Genomic DNA, 13,384 nt, shown 5'->3' with positions numbered 1-13,384 from the left:
AATCTGCTGAAGGCTAAGTGGCGAAATATGGGGACAACCGTCGAAGATAAGCTGTAAGGCTAATTGGTTCGAGTATTGGTTTATTCGAGTAGTAGTTTGCGTTTCTCTTAGGGAAGGTAGTACAGTTTTCAGATGCGCGTTTCTGATTAGTTCTAGACGGGTACAAAATGTTCTCTTTGTTCTACGCTGCGCCGTCGTCAACGTCAAAATAAGTTGCTCTACAGCAGTTCCCTTAACAAGCTACGTCACGTGGCCTGTCTGAGTGTTTACGGAGAAGCGCGGTAAGCGATACCTGCGCATGTGATACCGGAGAAAATGTCAGAACCGAATTCCACTGAATCGGACACTTCATTGCTCCGCGGAGTGCCCATATGACTCCGCGGATGGAATGTCACTCCTGTCCTTTCACCACACGTGAACTTGTTTGCGTCTTCAGATTAGATTGAGGTTAAGTTGCCGAGTTTCGTAACGCTTGTCTAGATCTGCTATACGAAATCTAGTCCTTGGATATTTCGCCTCTGACAATACTCGACTGTGGCGCTCAGGATTACGCGGCTCGAATGACAAGAACAAATTGGCTTTTCTCTTGCTCAACAAAAGTATTGCTGACGGTCACATCTCCGAACGTGTGCGACAGAGGTACGTTATTTATATAACGCCACGCTTGTTTCGTAATGAAAGATGTTCCGATAGATGTGCCTTGCCACAGTGTTCATTGCGAAAGTGTTGCGAAGAAAGCACATTACGTAAAACGAGTTGTTGATTCTTTTCTGGAAGCGACCTCCATGCTTGAGTGGAAAGTTGGAAAAGGTTGCCCTCTTCATCGCCGTAGCACAACTTTCATGGCATTCCTTATATGCCCGAACACGCACCGAGAAAATGCAATTTACATCGGGAAGGGCGCAGTGAAATCTACAGAGAGCGAAATAAAAGAAGGATTGAATGGGCGGAGGCTTCTAGATTTGTTTGGTTCTGAATAAAAATGCAGCATGTTCAGCTAAAAAAGAAAAAAGGAATGCGCGGCAGTTGTAATGCGCACAACTTTTGTAAGTTCGAACGAATTTGATATGCGACTCATTCTTTGGGACCGTCGCGCAAAATCGATACAAACGAGAAAACGAAAGCGCACCGCTTTTATATGAATCGATGGCGCGACCTAAATGGCAGAACCCGAAGAAATAAAGGATCCCATTCAGCACTGAGTGATTCGTTGTACTTTTTGTAAGAGCGCAGAAGCAACATGGACAAAAGGAAGGAAAGTCAGGACAATACGGCGCTTTGGCGCTCTTACTAAAAAGTAGGGTGAACCCTATAGACAAGCCGCCCACCTTGATATCTCTTGCTCCAACAGTGACTCATTCGCCCGCAATGGCAACCTTGACGTGCAAGAACAGGCAGAAAACTACTAACTCCCTTCCCCTCGACGCCCCATCTTTCCGCTATTCCTGGTGGACTACAGAGCGGCGCGTAGTTGATTTCACCGCGTCGACTCAGTTGTTGATAGCACCAGTGAAGATGAAATACGAACTAAATGCAAAATGAAGCGAGGGTAAATTAACAGCTAATGGCGAGCATATTCAACGGGACTGAGGGGTTCGTTAGGAAGAGGTGATCGCCTGGGACGTCAACGATCACAGAAGAAAAAGAAAAAATTGTATGTGTGTGTGTGTGAGAAAGAGACACACACACACACACACACACACACACACACACACACACGCACACGCACACGCACACACACACACACACACACACACACACACACACACACACACACACACACACACACATCCACACACACACACACACACACACACACGCACACGCACACGCACACACACGCGCGCGCGCGCGAATATATATATATACATAAATAAATATATATATATATATATATATATATATATATATATATATATATACAATATTATTTTGAGACAGTCATCGTCGTTCAGCTGTCCTTGCGATAAGCTGCTGGCAATGCTGCATGATTTCAGTTACAGTAATAATCGCACAGTGAGTTACGCAGTGGCAAGGTTATACTGTGTATGATGCGTCAAAACATACACTATATATATATAGTGGAACGCTTCATGATAGAAGGACCGAACAAAGAAAGCGAGATAAAGAAGAGCGGGCAGAATGAAAGGCGCTAATGCAGAAACCGAGAAGTTTTGTTCGTGGATGTGTTTTCGTTTTGCTTTGGTGGACGGTTCTTTGCTATGCTTTGCTACACGTTCTTTCTGGCCATTGTTATCTCGAGCGACACACAAAAAAGTGAACGCTGGCGGTTTGCAAGGTCAGAGTTACGTGTTACAATAAAGCTTCGCTCTGTATCACTCGTTATTCTTTCTCGCAGAAAAGAAGAACTCAGGGAGAGAGAGAGAGAGACAAGCGAATAAAAAAGTCAGAGCGCGCGCTCCAGCGTATAGTTACAAATTACACGTGACCAACAGAAAAGAAGAAAAAAGAAGAGCCGCCGAAAATACAAATCAAGAATGAACAGGAAAATTTCGAGTACGACTGAATGAAGGAAAAACAGCAACGTTAGGACGAGGTTGACAGACTCTATGAGTCTTCTGAAACCATGACCCGACGATCAGTGCCGCAGCATCGCAGGCACATAATTAATTGATAGTCCAATAAATGAAGTCATGGTTGAAATGAATATCATTTTTCAGAGAAGCAAACGTTTACACGCACACACATATAGGCTGGCATTTCTCCAACAGATGCGCGGAACGAAAATTCTCACACTCGAACACAACACGCACAGCGGATAGCTCTCAGGTGCCATGACGTCTCGAATGGGAGTGTAAGTTCGCGGGTTTGCCTCCGGTCAGGGGCGATCTCATTCGGATTTGAGTGGAATGCAGGAACGCCCTGTCCGAGTGAGTTCTCGGTGTACATTAATTAGAGGGCCCAACAACAAGTTTGAACATTGAAAATTGGCAAGCGCGGTGCGTATACAAATCACGCGATGACGATACACGCCCCGAAACAAATGGAAAGTTTGAACAAGAGCCTTCGCGCTTTTCTCGATGGAACAACTGGTCCCTCCAGCGAGATGACACGTCACGCGTGTAGTGTTTCCGCATTGCACGCATGCGCACGAATAACCGCCAGCAGCAGCGCGAGCGACTCGGTGGTTCCAGTGAAACGCACAGCGCGCAACGCGGATCCGAGTCTGGAAATGCGCCGCTCCGCACAAAGAGAAGAGAGAACAACAGAATGGAGGCCGGATGGCGACCAAAAAAAGAAAAGCTACGGGTATCGACTTCGACATGCAAGAAAGCAGGAGAGATGAATCACTTGCCGCGCGATGGTCAAGGCAACGGGAGAAATATACTAGAGGAACCGAAGCCCGGGCACAAGTTGGTTTATATTCATCTTGAGAAGACGTCCGAATCTTAATTTAGGAGCAGCGCCGGTGTTTGTCTGCTTTTCTATACGTCCCCTGCTAGGTGGCGCTTTCTTATGAAGATGAACAAAGAGATCTAAAAGAAAAAGATGGCTAAACATTACGCAAAATAAGAGAAAGAGCTTGGTGGTGCATTTCGACCGGCACTTATCCAACGCATAGCATCTATCCATTCATCCATGCGCCAGAGCGAGAGAAAGCCTCTTCTGCGATGAAGGTACCTCTCCTCATGTAGCCGTGGCTTCCTGTCATTTCATTTGCTCCTATCTGAGCCACTACTGAACCCCCCTCCCCCCCCCCCCCTTCTTTCCTGAAAACCGCTATACAATTCCTAGTGTATAACCAATATTTCAGGCCGGACCTTATGACGGGCCCTTGATGGAAGTACAGAGGTCGTCAAAATTAATCTGAAGGCATCCACCGCGTCATCTCTCAATGTAGTCGAAGTGCATCCTTGGGTCACTAAACACAAAATGCCATCTCTCGGGAACAACTCTGCCACTTTCTCCGCTAGACAGCGGACAGCTTTGATCGCTTGCACGACGCCACGCCACCTACCACTGCTGCGCAAGGAACCGGAGTGTTTCTCGGCGTGAAGAGAATTGAAACGGGGCCAAAAGGCTTGATCGATGCCTTTCCTAATGAGGCAGATTGCCCAATGCTTCAGAAAAATGGGCCTCGGCGGGGAGGCGTTAATCTTAACGTGAACCGCTAAATCAAGTCAAGCTTTTTATGCAGAGCGCAACAGAATGCCGGTGCGAATGAAACTAGCCCTCTGTGAAATGAGTAAAGAAGACGGTAATGACGAAGCGTCGTACCTGCATACAGCTGAAACGACGTAGGCTGCAGTGAAGGATATTTTAATGTTGCGACAACTGCGGGACCAGGCTGGCCACGCAGTGTGAAAGACGCGCTTACTGCTTTTAATCGAACTGTAGGCATTCCGTGCTGATAGCGTTTCGGCGTGATATCTTGTAACTCAAAACACCTCGCATCTTTATTAAACTGTTAAGACCGAGGGGGGGCGGTACCCAATTCCGGTCGCAGTGGTCACATTTTGAGGGGGCGAAATGCAACAACGCCCACGTAACATGCACTGGGTGCACGGCAGAGAACCTCAGCTGGTCAAAATTATTCTTGTGTCTCCCACTATGACGTGCCCTCTTTATCATATCGCAGTTTTGCCACATAAAACCCAGGAATTCAATTTTACCCCGTACTTAAACAACAGGCTACCGGGTACAAAGCACAATTGCTAATGAACAAACGTAATTCCAACCCTTCTGAATGTGTTTGCAAGTGACCTGTCATTGGTAAACCGCTCGCTTTTGCAAATATGTTCAATTATTTTCGAAAAATCGAGGTTCGACGTGCGCGGGAACCTTCACGCACTGGAACATTTCCGCAGTCCGGGTCACTCAAAATGCTGCCGCCAACGGTTGCGGGTTCGACTCGTGACCGTTCTCAGCGAGAAAACACTATAGCCATTGGGCAACTGGAAATCTGCACATTCTATTGAAGGTGCCTCTGGCCGCACACCATAAAACGCTGATAGTGTAGCCCTTAAGCCGAACTCCGCCAAGCTGGAGTTCCTGCCGACGCTGTAGCGAGGCGAATGATTGTTTACTTGATGGACAAATGGGTGGACGGGCTCGACATGCCAGTATAGGTGACAGATAGGTGACATTCGGGAGGATCAACTGCCAGTAATTGATGCACGCCACGGCGGCGTTGCAACGCTAAAGTTGTGCTTACGCAACGCGAAGTTTGCCCACAACCAACATCGGCCTCGACCTCTCCAGCTTAGGTCGATTCAGGCCGAAGCGAGGGGTTGACGGGGATCACGATGTGAACTTTCAACAGGACAGACGTAGGTTATATATAATTATACTGTTTTTTTTCTCTTGTCTTTATACATTTAGTACAAACCGCCGAAATCATTGCCTTGCATTTTCTTTCTCGTTTTAGCTATCGCGAGATTCTTAAAAGTTATGAGAGTCCATAGTAACCGCGAATGTCTAGATACGCGAATGCTTGGCGGTACTTGAGGAGCAACGCACTGCTGACCAATTACACTCGAGTCAACAACGCAATCAGCGAAGCGCCGTTACGAAGGCGCTATAAAGGATGCGGAAGCACTAAACGAACCGCGCATTTTACGACGGGTAAACGGCGCGACATTAACGGACGTGTAAACGGAGACAATAAAAAAACGAACAGTAAACACCCCTCTTGCCCGCGAGAGCACTATAGTTTTGTTTGGGAGCTAGACGCGTTCGGTATATCGCTTTGCTAGGGAGCCAGTATCGACGCGCGAACACAGAGAAACAGAATCGACCATAACTAAACACTACAGTTGGCGCTGTTGGCGAGAGAGACGGTCAAGAAGGAGATCGGTCGATCATGTACGGATTCCTTATCCGGGCCATTGTCTTTCCTCGTCGCGTAAACGAGGACTATAGTATAGACCGATTCTTTGCTGCTCGGCAAGTGCCACATTGTTCGCAGATAGGTGGGCGCTAAACGTGCCCTATAGACATATAGTGAGAGCTGCTGGCGTGGAAGCCCAGCCTGTAGGACGTGGAAGGGCAATCCGCCTGGGACAGCAATACTGGAGGGAGGTGTGCGACGGCTGTTTTTGCTGTAGGCACTCGGACGTCAACAGAAGCCCAAGCCCGCTTTCCTGTACGATCGTGCCAGAGCGCTGTGTCCGATAGATACGTCCTTAAATTGTGTTGAAAAGCTGTAGTAGGCAGATAGCCCCCTCATTTGGAAAGAAAAGAGCGTACTGCCATCAAAAGTATATGTTTAGTCAGTTCACGAAAGAAAAAAAAAATGAGCAGGCTTGAGCGATTCGTCCAGTTCTGAACTCCTTTACTGCGGCAGCAGCTGGATCTCACAGCTGTCACCGTCGTATTGCTTGCTTGCTCCTCGAATATCACGCCATATTCCTTAAATAGAAAGAAAGAAAGAAATAGAGAGAGAGAGAGAGAGAGAACAAAAAAAAAAAAAAACGTTACTAACTTTCTTGCGATGTGCACAACTCCGTCTTCGTCCGCAAATGTGGGCATCTTCGACTTGCCGTCCCGGACTGTGCAGGACTTCCCGAGACGCTGCATACGCAATGATCATTGGCTGAAAGCACCGCCTTAGGCAATCGGAGACTGCCATCGACGGATAATGAAAGAGGCCCAGTATTGCTTACCTTGCTCTCCGAAAAGAGCGCATAGATGCCCCCACTCTCGGAGTCTGCGTAGCGGCGCACAATCACCCGCACAAATTGCTCAGTGCGAGTGTTCCGTAATATAAATATAGCTGACTGGTTAGCGGGTCTGGCTCCCTAACGCAAAAAGGCTGTGCCTAAAACGTGGCGGCCATGAAGTATTTCCGGCGTCGCAATCACTTCCGGCGCGTGATTTTGGCAAAAGCATAGCCTTCGAAATTTGTTTTTGTTGCTCGGAGGCAACCGACGCTGGAACCTGAATGTGGAGACCATCCATTGCCGCAGGGGTACGGGTTCAATTCCCAGCGGCCGCGGTGGGTAAACTTTTTCTTCGCCGTATGGGGAGAATGAGGCTGATCAACTGGCCTGAAAACGGGGGGGGGGGGGGACACACGACAACACGACGACGATGGCGGCATAACTGGAACGATTACTGTAACGTGTAAGTGGTTTACAAACACAGTGTCACTAAATATTGCATAAATTTCTGCTAGTTTTTTCCCAATTTGTTCACTATTGTTTGTATGTATTTTATTGCCCCTCTGCTTGGACCGAAGGGTCTGCAATATGAACTAAATAAATAAAATGAATAACGGAAAGGACAAGCGCACGCTGCAAATCCAGTTTTGAGTCTTGAACTGCTGGCGCAGCAGAAGACAAAAACACGAGAGATATTTTTTTGCGTCTTAAGAAATTCACTGCCAGAGTTGTTAACGGCAGGACGACATCGACATAAACGAAAATGGATGCAAGGAAACGGCGATGGCACGACGAAAATGGCGTGCAAATGACGACGGCATCACAACACTGTAGGTACGCAATGGTGTGCATCTTTTACGCGCGATATCGAATAAACGTAGACTTCGCCGACCAGCATCTACGAAAGAGATGTCTCTGTGATTGCAACGCGGAGAATGATTGATGCGCTGAAAGCCGCGCTACGGGGAGATCACGCTTCACGCGGTCGTGTTTGGTTCCTAATGTTGATTATAATGATAATTGTAACGAGATTGAATTTTCACGCATCTTATCCCCGGTTCTTTGGCTTTGTCTGTTCCGAATCTTACGTATCTTTCTTGGCCCACTCGCTGTACGACTGGAAGTGTACACGAACAGTGACGTTAGGGACTCTCAGACTTCAGTTGCCCACAGGGCATTACTGTGTTTCGCAGCTACTCTTTAGATGCTTTATTTTATGTCCACAGAGTGTCCTAATCTTTGAACTGTACGGTGCACTATGATAAACTTGTTAACAGCTTTTGTCTAGAGAGAGAGAAAGAGAGAGAGAGAGATGAAGAGGAAAGGCAGGGAGGTTAACCAGATATCAGCCTCCGGTTTGCTACACTACACTGGGGATGGGGATGTCTAGACAAAGGTTGTGGGAAAAAAGCTGGTATGTTCAGAACGAACAAATCAATAAAAAAGAAAGAGCAAAACTGTGTGCGTAAATCTGTAGACTATCTATGTTACTTTACTAGCGATTTATAAGGGTGCAAAGCCGGAAGGAGCCTCCGCGGAAAAGACAATAGCAGGAAAAAATACTCCGGCGCGTTAACAACGGTGCATTCCTGCTCTAGATTTAAAAATTCCAGAAAACACGCGGAGAGATAGAAAAAAAAATGTTTAAAAGAAAGCAATGCATCATCCGTTGTGTTTCGCGAGATATAATGTTGCACACCGTATTGTTGACTCCCAGGCGGGATATATTTGTGGAGGACCTTTTGTCAACAATGCAACCATTTACGTATTGGTTCTCTTGACCGTACTTTATCTTTTATAGCTGATCCTTAGAGAGCACTGCCGAGAAATGACCGGTAATTTGCATAAACGTTTAGAAATAATAGTGTTATCAGTGGAACGAAACATTTTTTTAGTTTATTGTGAAACATATGTAGCATTTGCCCAGTGCTACCAAAAAGGCGTGCGCTCTACATACTAACATGGATAAGCGAAGATGTACTGCTAAAGGAACTCAGCCGAAAAGTAAGAGAAATGTGTGTGTGTGTGTGTGTTTTCAGAAAGGCGGCATATGGCTTTTCTCTTCACTAATACTGCCAGCAATAACTAAAAGGAAGTATTGCAAGGTTTTTGTTAGCGCCGTTATACTTCTAGACACCTACAACGCCAGCTCACCGCTATATAGAAGAGATCGCGCCAGCCGTTAAGAAATGCCTGCTGCGACCTCTCGCTAGCAAGAGATAATTAAGTTTTTTTTTCTTCTTCAGAATGCACTATGCCTTGTACAAAGAGCCTAAGCAAATAACACGCCCTAATTTGTGCGAACTTTCTGGCAAGGTCTAGCAATATGTGCGCTTCAAGAAACGAAGTTAGGGAAGGAGGAATGTAGATGAGCCCTATAGCGAGATTTCTCGCGCCTCAGAACTTAAGTTATAAGAGTGACACGGCGACAAAAAGAGGCAAAAAGCTGGTGAGAACTGTCGAAAAGTTCGAGGTCCGCCGTAATTACGCGTGCCGGATCGGAGCTTAGATCGATGACCTGCGTTCGTTCAGAGAGGACTAATTAGTCTGGGTTGCACACATGCCTGTGGAAGAATAAAAAGTAAGGCTTGAATATCACGGCGGCTTCCACGCGGTGGAATTCTGGACACGCTCACGGACCTCAAATTTCTCGTGACCCACGAACACGGCGACGCAAGAATGAATACATTGGTTAGTTGGAGCACGTTCCCAATGCTGCAGCGACAAAACGACATGAACACAGGCGTACACACACACGCACAAACAAACAAATAAAGAAAAAAGAATAAAAGGATGAGAAAGCAAAGATGACAAAGTGTGGCGCGTATGAGTTGGAGGTTTCTTGAAAGCACGTAACCTGTTCTATACAGTCACACATTCCGCAATCTTGTTATCAATTTTAGCTGTTTCCGTTTGCGCTTATTGCTGTATTGCACGCGCGTTTTATACAGAAACGAGAATTAATTGCAGCGACAAAAACAGGAAAACGAGATGAGTAGAACGAGCGTTGCGTGCAGGATAGGATAGTCAGTTGGACGTCCGAGGCGTTGTTCACTCGTGGCGGATTGAAGCGTGGCAAAAACGCTGTGGTATAGTTTTCTGCGCCGTTGACGCATGAACCCACGGTGTCAGGGTCATTGTTCGCTGGAGCGGTGCATTGTTCTTTCTCGAAAGAAGACAGGATAAGAGAAACGAAAAAAGAAAGCTGGTGAAGGTCAAAAAAAGAAAAAGATAGAAGAGAGAGAGAGAGAGAGAGAAGAATAACGTGGTAGTTCAAAAGATTGGCCTCTTTGGTTAGCGCATACATGGCGGGACAGAGGATGAAACAGCGACTAGAATAAGCGGGAACAAAGGAACGGGGAGCCGACGCGGCTTCCGAGTTCGTGAAAGCACAGTGAAGCCGTGTAGGGGGCGCCACCGCGGCACTGTTGCCGCCACCCGTGCAGATAAAGGGTGATACGTGCAGCCTAGCATTTTTGCGGATAGTGGTGGTTATGTTGGGTCGTTTTCATAAGTGAGAACAATCCAAATGTATGAAAAAAATCTCAGGGGCACTCGAAAGCGGACTTCATTGTGCATTGAAAGGAACACTTCAGCGTAGGGAGCGCTGAGAAACGGAACAGGCCGAGTGTGGTCCGTGTGACTACGTGGTTTAATTCATGTATCGTCTGCCGGTAATCGCGGAGGCATTAGCATAAACAATATATCACCCGCAATTAAATGAAAGCATCTGTGGCAACTCCTACGATTCGAATTCAGCGCGCGATGATATTGAAACGATTGCTTGACATCAGTCGTCCGAGTCACGTCGCGCGTTCCCGCTGCCTCAAATTGATCACAGTGGTTCATCCGATCTGACGGATCTACAGTGGCGCACTTTATGCTTAACTAAAGCCGTATAGCTCGATGAAGAAAGTAGGTGCAGCAGCAATACAGTACAGCAAAAGAAAATATGCGCTGAATGATATTCTCGCTCGTTGCTCAGCAGAATCGACAATAGCGGTCAGCACAACTGAGCTCCTGCAGCAAAGGTGATGAAAGAAAAATAGGTGGTGTTCTAGTCTTTTTTTTTTTTTCAAAGTTATTAAGTAACAAAAGATAGCAATAATTCAGGTATGCGTTACGAACCTGCCGCACCGCCAACTTTTGCTTCTGCGAAAGCGCAAAATTGAATTTGGCAGCGCACTCGCATCGATGTCAGCGTCGACACCTCGGTGATGTACACTAGTAAAGAGACCTAACGTTACCATTTTGTCTCTCCCAGTTTCAGTTCGGAAGTTTCTTCGGAGAAAAAAAAAATAAAGGAAAGGAAAGTCGAACCGCGATTGTCAGATCCAACCTCATTGACGAGAACTCGCCATTAAAGCTCGGGTGGCCCAGAAAGAAGTATAATACAAGAAAGCTGTCGAACATAAAAAAAGAAAAAAAAAAAGAAAACCTACTAGCCACCTCCAATTGACATCTTTGTCCTTTGTCATCACGACACAGGCTCCGTGTTTGGCTCCATATGTCGAATTTCTGCTGACGTTTTATCCGGGTTACGAGGTGGCTGGTTAGGGTATAGTCAGAAAACAGCTGCGCAATTTACTGTCTCTTGCAGAAGAGCGAATTGTTCGGCGACACTTTAACAAATAATAGAAAGCGGAAGACGGAGTGCGTTTTCAAGGAGAAAAAGAAAAGAATAAAGAAACATGTACGGGAAGGCTTGCAGGTTGCACTTTCAAGGCATAATGTAACGCTACAGAATGACAGGATCGCTTCTGATGTTGAGGATAACTGTCATCACCACGACTCCCTGCAGGGCAGCAAATGCTACGGGTCGAATCAGTCAACCAAAATAATTATGCACATTCCACAGATCCACACACTGTGGGAATTGATGTTACGCGAAGCATTTTGCCCAAACGATGCCTATCCAGTATCGTTTGGTGTTCCGTAAAGCGTTACCGTGTGCCATTCATGCCTTCTCATGTTATTCATATCCTGACATATATCCAGTTAAAGAAACAACCATGATGGCATCGCGAGCATGAGCACTTACTTAGTGGCCCGAGCTAGTTGACAACTTTGGTCACTAGATCGGCGTAAGAGGCTAGATATATAGATAGACTCAAAGTGCTTGACGTAGGTAAAGAATGCTTCGCATTAAAAGAGTAGCAGAAGGCGGGCCCCTGCATTTTCCGCCCCTGATCAAGGTCCGCGCGATGCTACTGGATAGATACTTCGCGGAAAGATTAGTAGCCCACAGTGGGCGAGCTTTCCTCTATTTTTACTGATTAGCTGGCACGAGCCAATCGCTGAACTGCACTGAGTTGGCGAGACGGAGTATGGGTTAGTCTTACCGTGAAGTGACTTGATATGCCAGAAAGAGAGAAACAATGGTCGCGAAGGGACTCCTCTGCTAAGAGGCAGCTGCTGATCCGACCGGCGCCTTACCACTCGCGCTCCTTGGTTGACTCCCTTTGTGGCGTTCGCCAGAGAGAGTGGTCTTGTCCACAGGAAACTTTCCGTGGTGAACTAGGGCCTAGTTCCACTGTTGACTATATACGGCCTAGTTCATTTCCTTCCCACGATCCACTTCACCAAAATACGCCAATATTAATCAAAATAAACACGTATTCCCTGATTACGAAAAACAGCTGAATTTTAGCCCTAAAACTTAGGTGATAGTTAGAGCTTGTCCGTCCCTGCTTCCTTGTCTAGTACATTTCTGTATAGCACTTTATTTTTTTTTTTACCTTTTCGCTGGCACTGGCGAAAAATGAGCATTTCAGGATAGAAACTAAGTTGTGAACAGGGAGGATGCTGGTGAATGGAGAAAAAGAATATTTTGGAGAACGGAAATTATATATACAGAAGCACGTTTAACTAATTTTTACACAGCAGGTCACAATGACCTTTCGGCTTGGGATGTAAAAGTACGCTTAACTGAATAGTTCGTTGAAGTGATGTTCCATCGAGCGGCGTTTTATCGTATAGGGCTGCGCACTGAAATAATAAGGGGCGCAGTGAACTGCGGTGGGCACTGTGTGGTCAATGTACATAGGGTTAAATGCTAAGAGCATATGTAATGAAGCGAGAACAAGCGCAACAGGCGAACAGTTCTCACATGGTGACGCCCAATGATGTGGATCTGTTATCGACGCTAAGGCCTTGCGCAGTTCTTTGTATCATTTGACGGGTGGTGAGGCCCATCAAGCAGTAGGTAGTTTGGCGCATGATTACCATACCAACAAAACTACGTCACACACGCCCAGACACGCGGCGGAACGCTGACCACGTCTATAGAAAACGAGTACATCGAAGATAAAAAAGGATAAAAATTAAACGCTTATAAGGCCCGTAGAGCAATGATGCTGTTCAACTTGAAACACCAACATTCAGTACACCCTTTCTATAAAAGCGTGTTGATGCTCTGCAGTGCTAGTAGAGGGGCGCGTCGACGTAACTATGACGTCGACGTGGAACAAATCCCATTATGACGCAGAACAGGTGGCCCCGTTGTTTAACGCCGTCTTACTTATCTTCTTCATTTTTTTTTTACTGGGAGAACAGTTAACACCTAGAAACTGGGATTAGTTTGTCTATCCATCGTTTCATTTGCAAGTCTTCAGGCCACCTGTTAATTCTCAGCTGCACCTTCGCGACGTGGCGAAGAAAACGATAATTGGCTTCCCCACCACCACTTGGAGATCAAAATCATGCTCCTGCGGCGATACGCAGTTGAAATTTCCGATGTATCAACTACTGTACTATCGCGC

At 46.4% G+C, this 13,384-nt stretch overlaps 1 protein-coding gene across 1 annotated transcript in view; it reads left to right on the top strand.

The window, feature by feature from the left end:
- The window catches only part of LOC126542457 (uncharacterized), a 174,101-nt gene that overhangs the window by 16,743 nt on the left and 143,974 nt on the right, over nucleotides 1-13,384 (top strand). The window lies entirely within an intron of this gene.

Source organism: Dermacentor andersoni, chromosome 2 (assembly GCF_023375885.2).
Source record: "Dermacentor andersoni chromosome 2, qqDerAnde1_hic_scaffold, whole genome shotgun sequence".
NCBI lineage: Eukaryota > Metazoa > Arthropoda > Arachnida > Ixodida > Ixodidae > Dermacentor > Dermacentor andersoni.
Note: the sequence above shows the minus strand (reverse complement) of the source record. Positions and strands in the feature narration are given on the sequence as shown.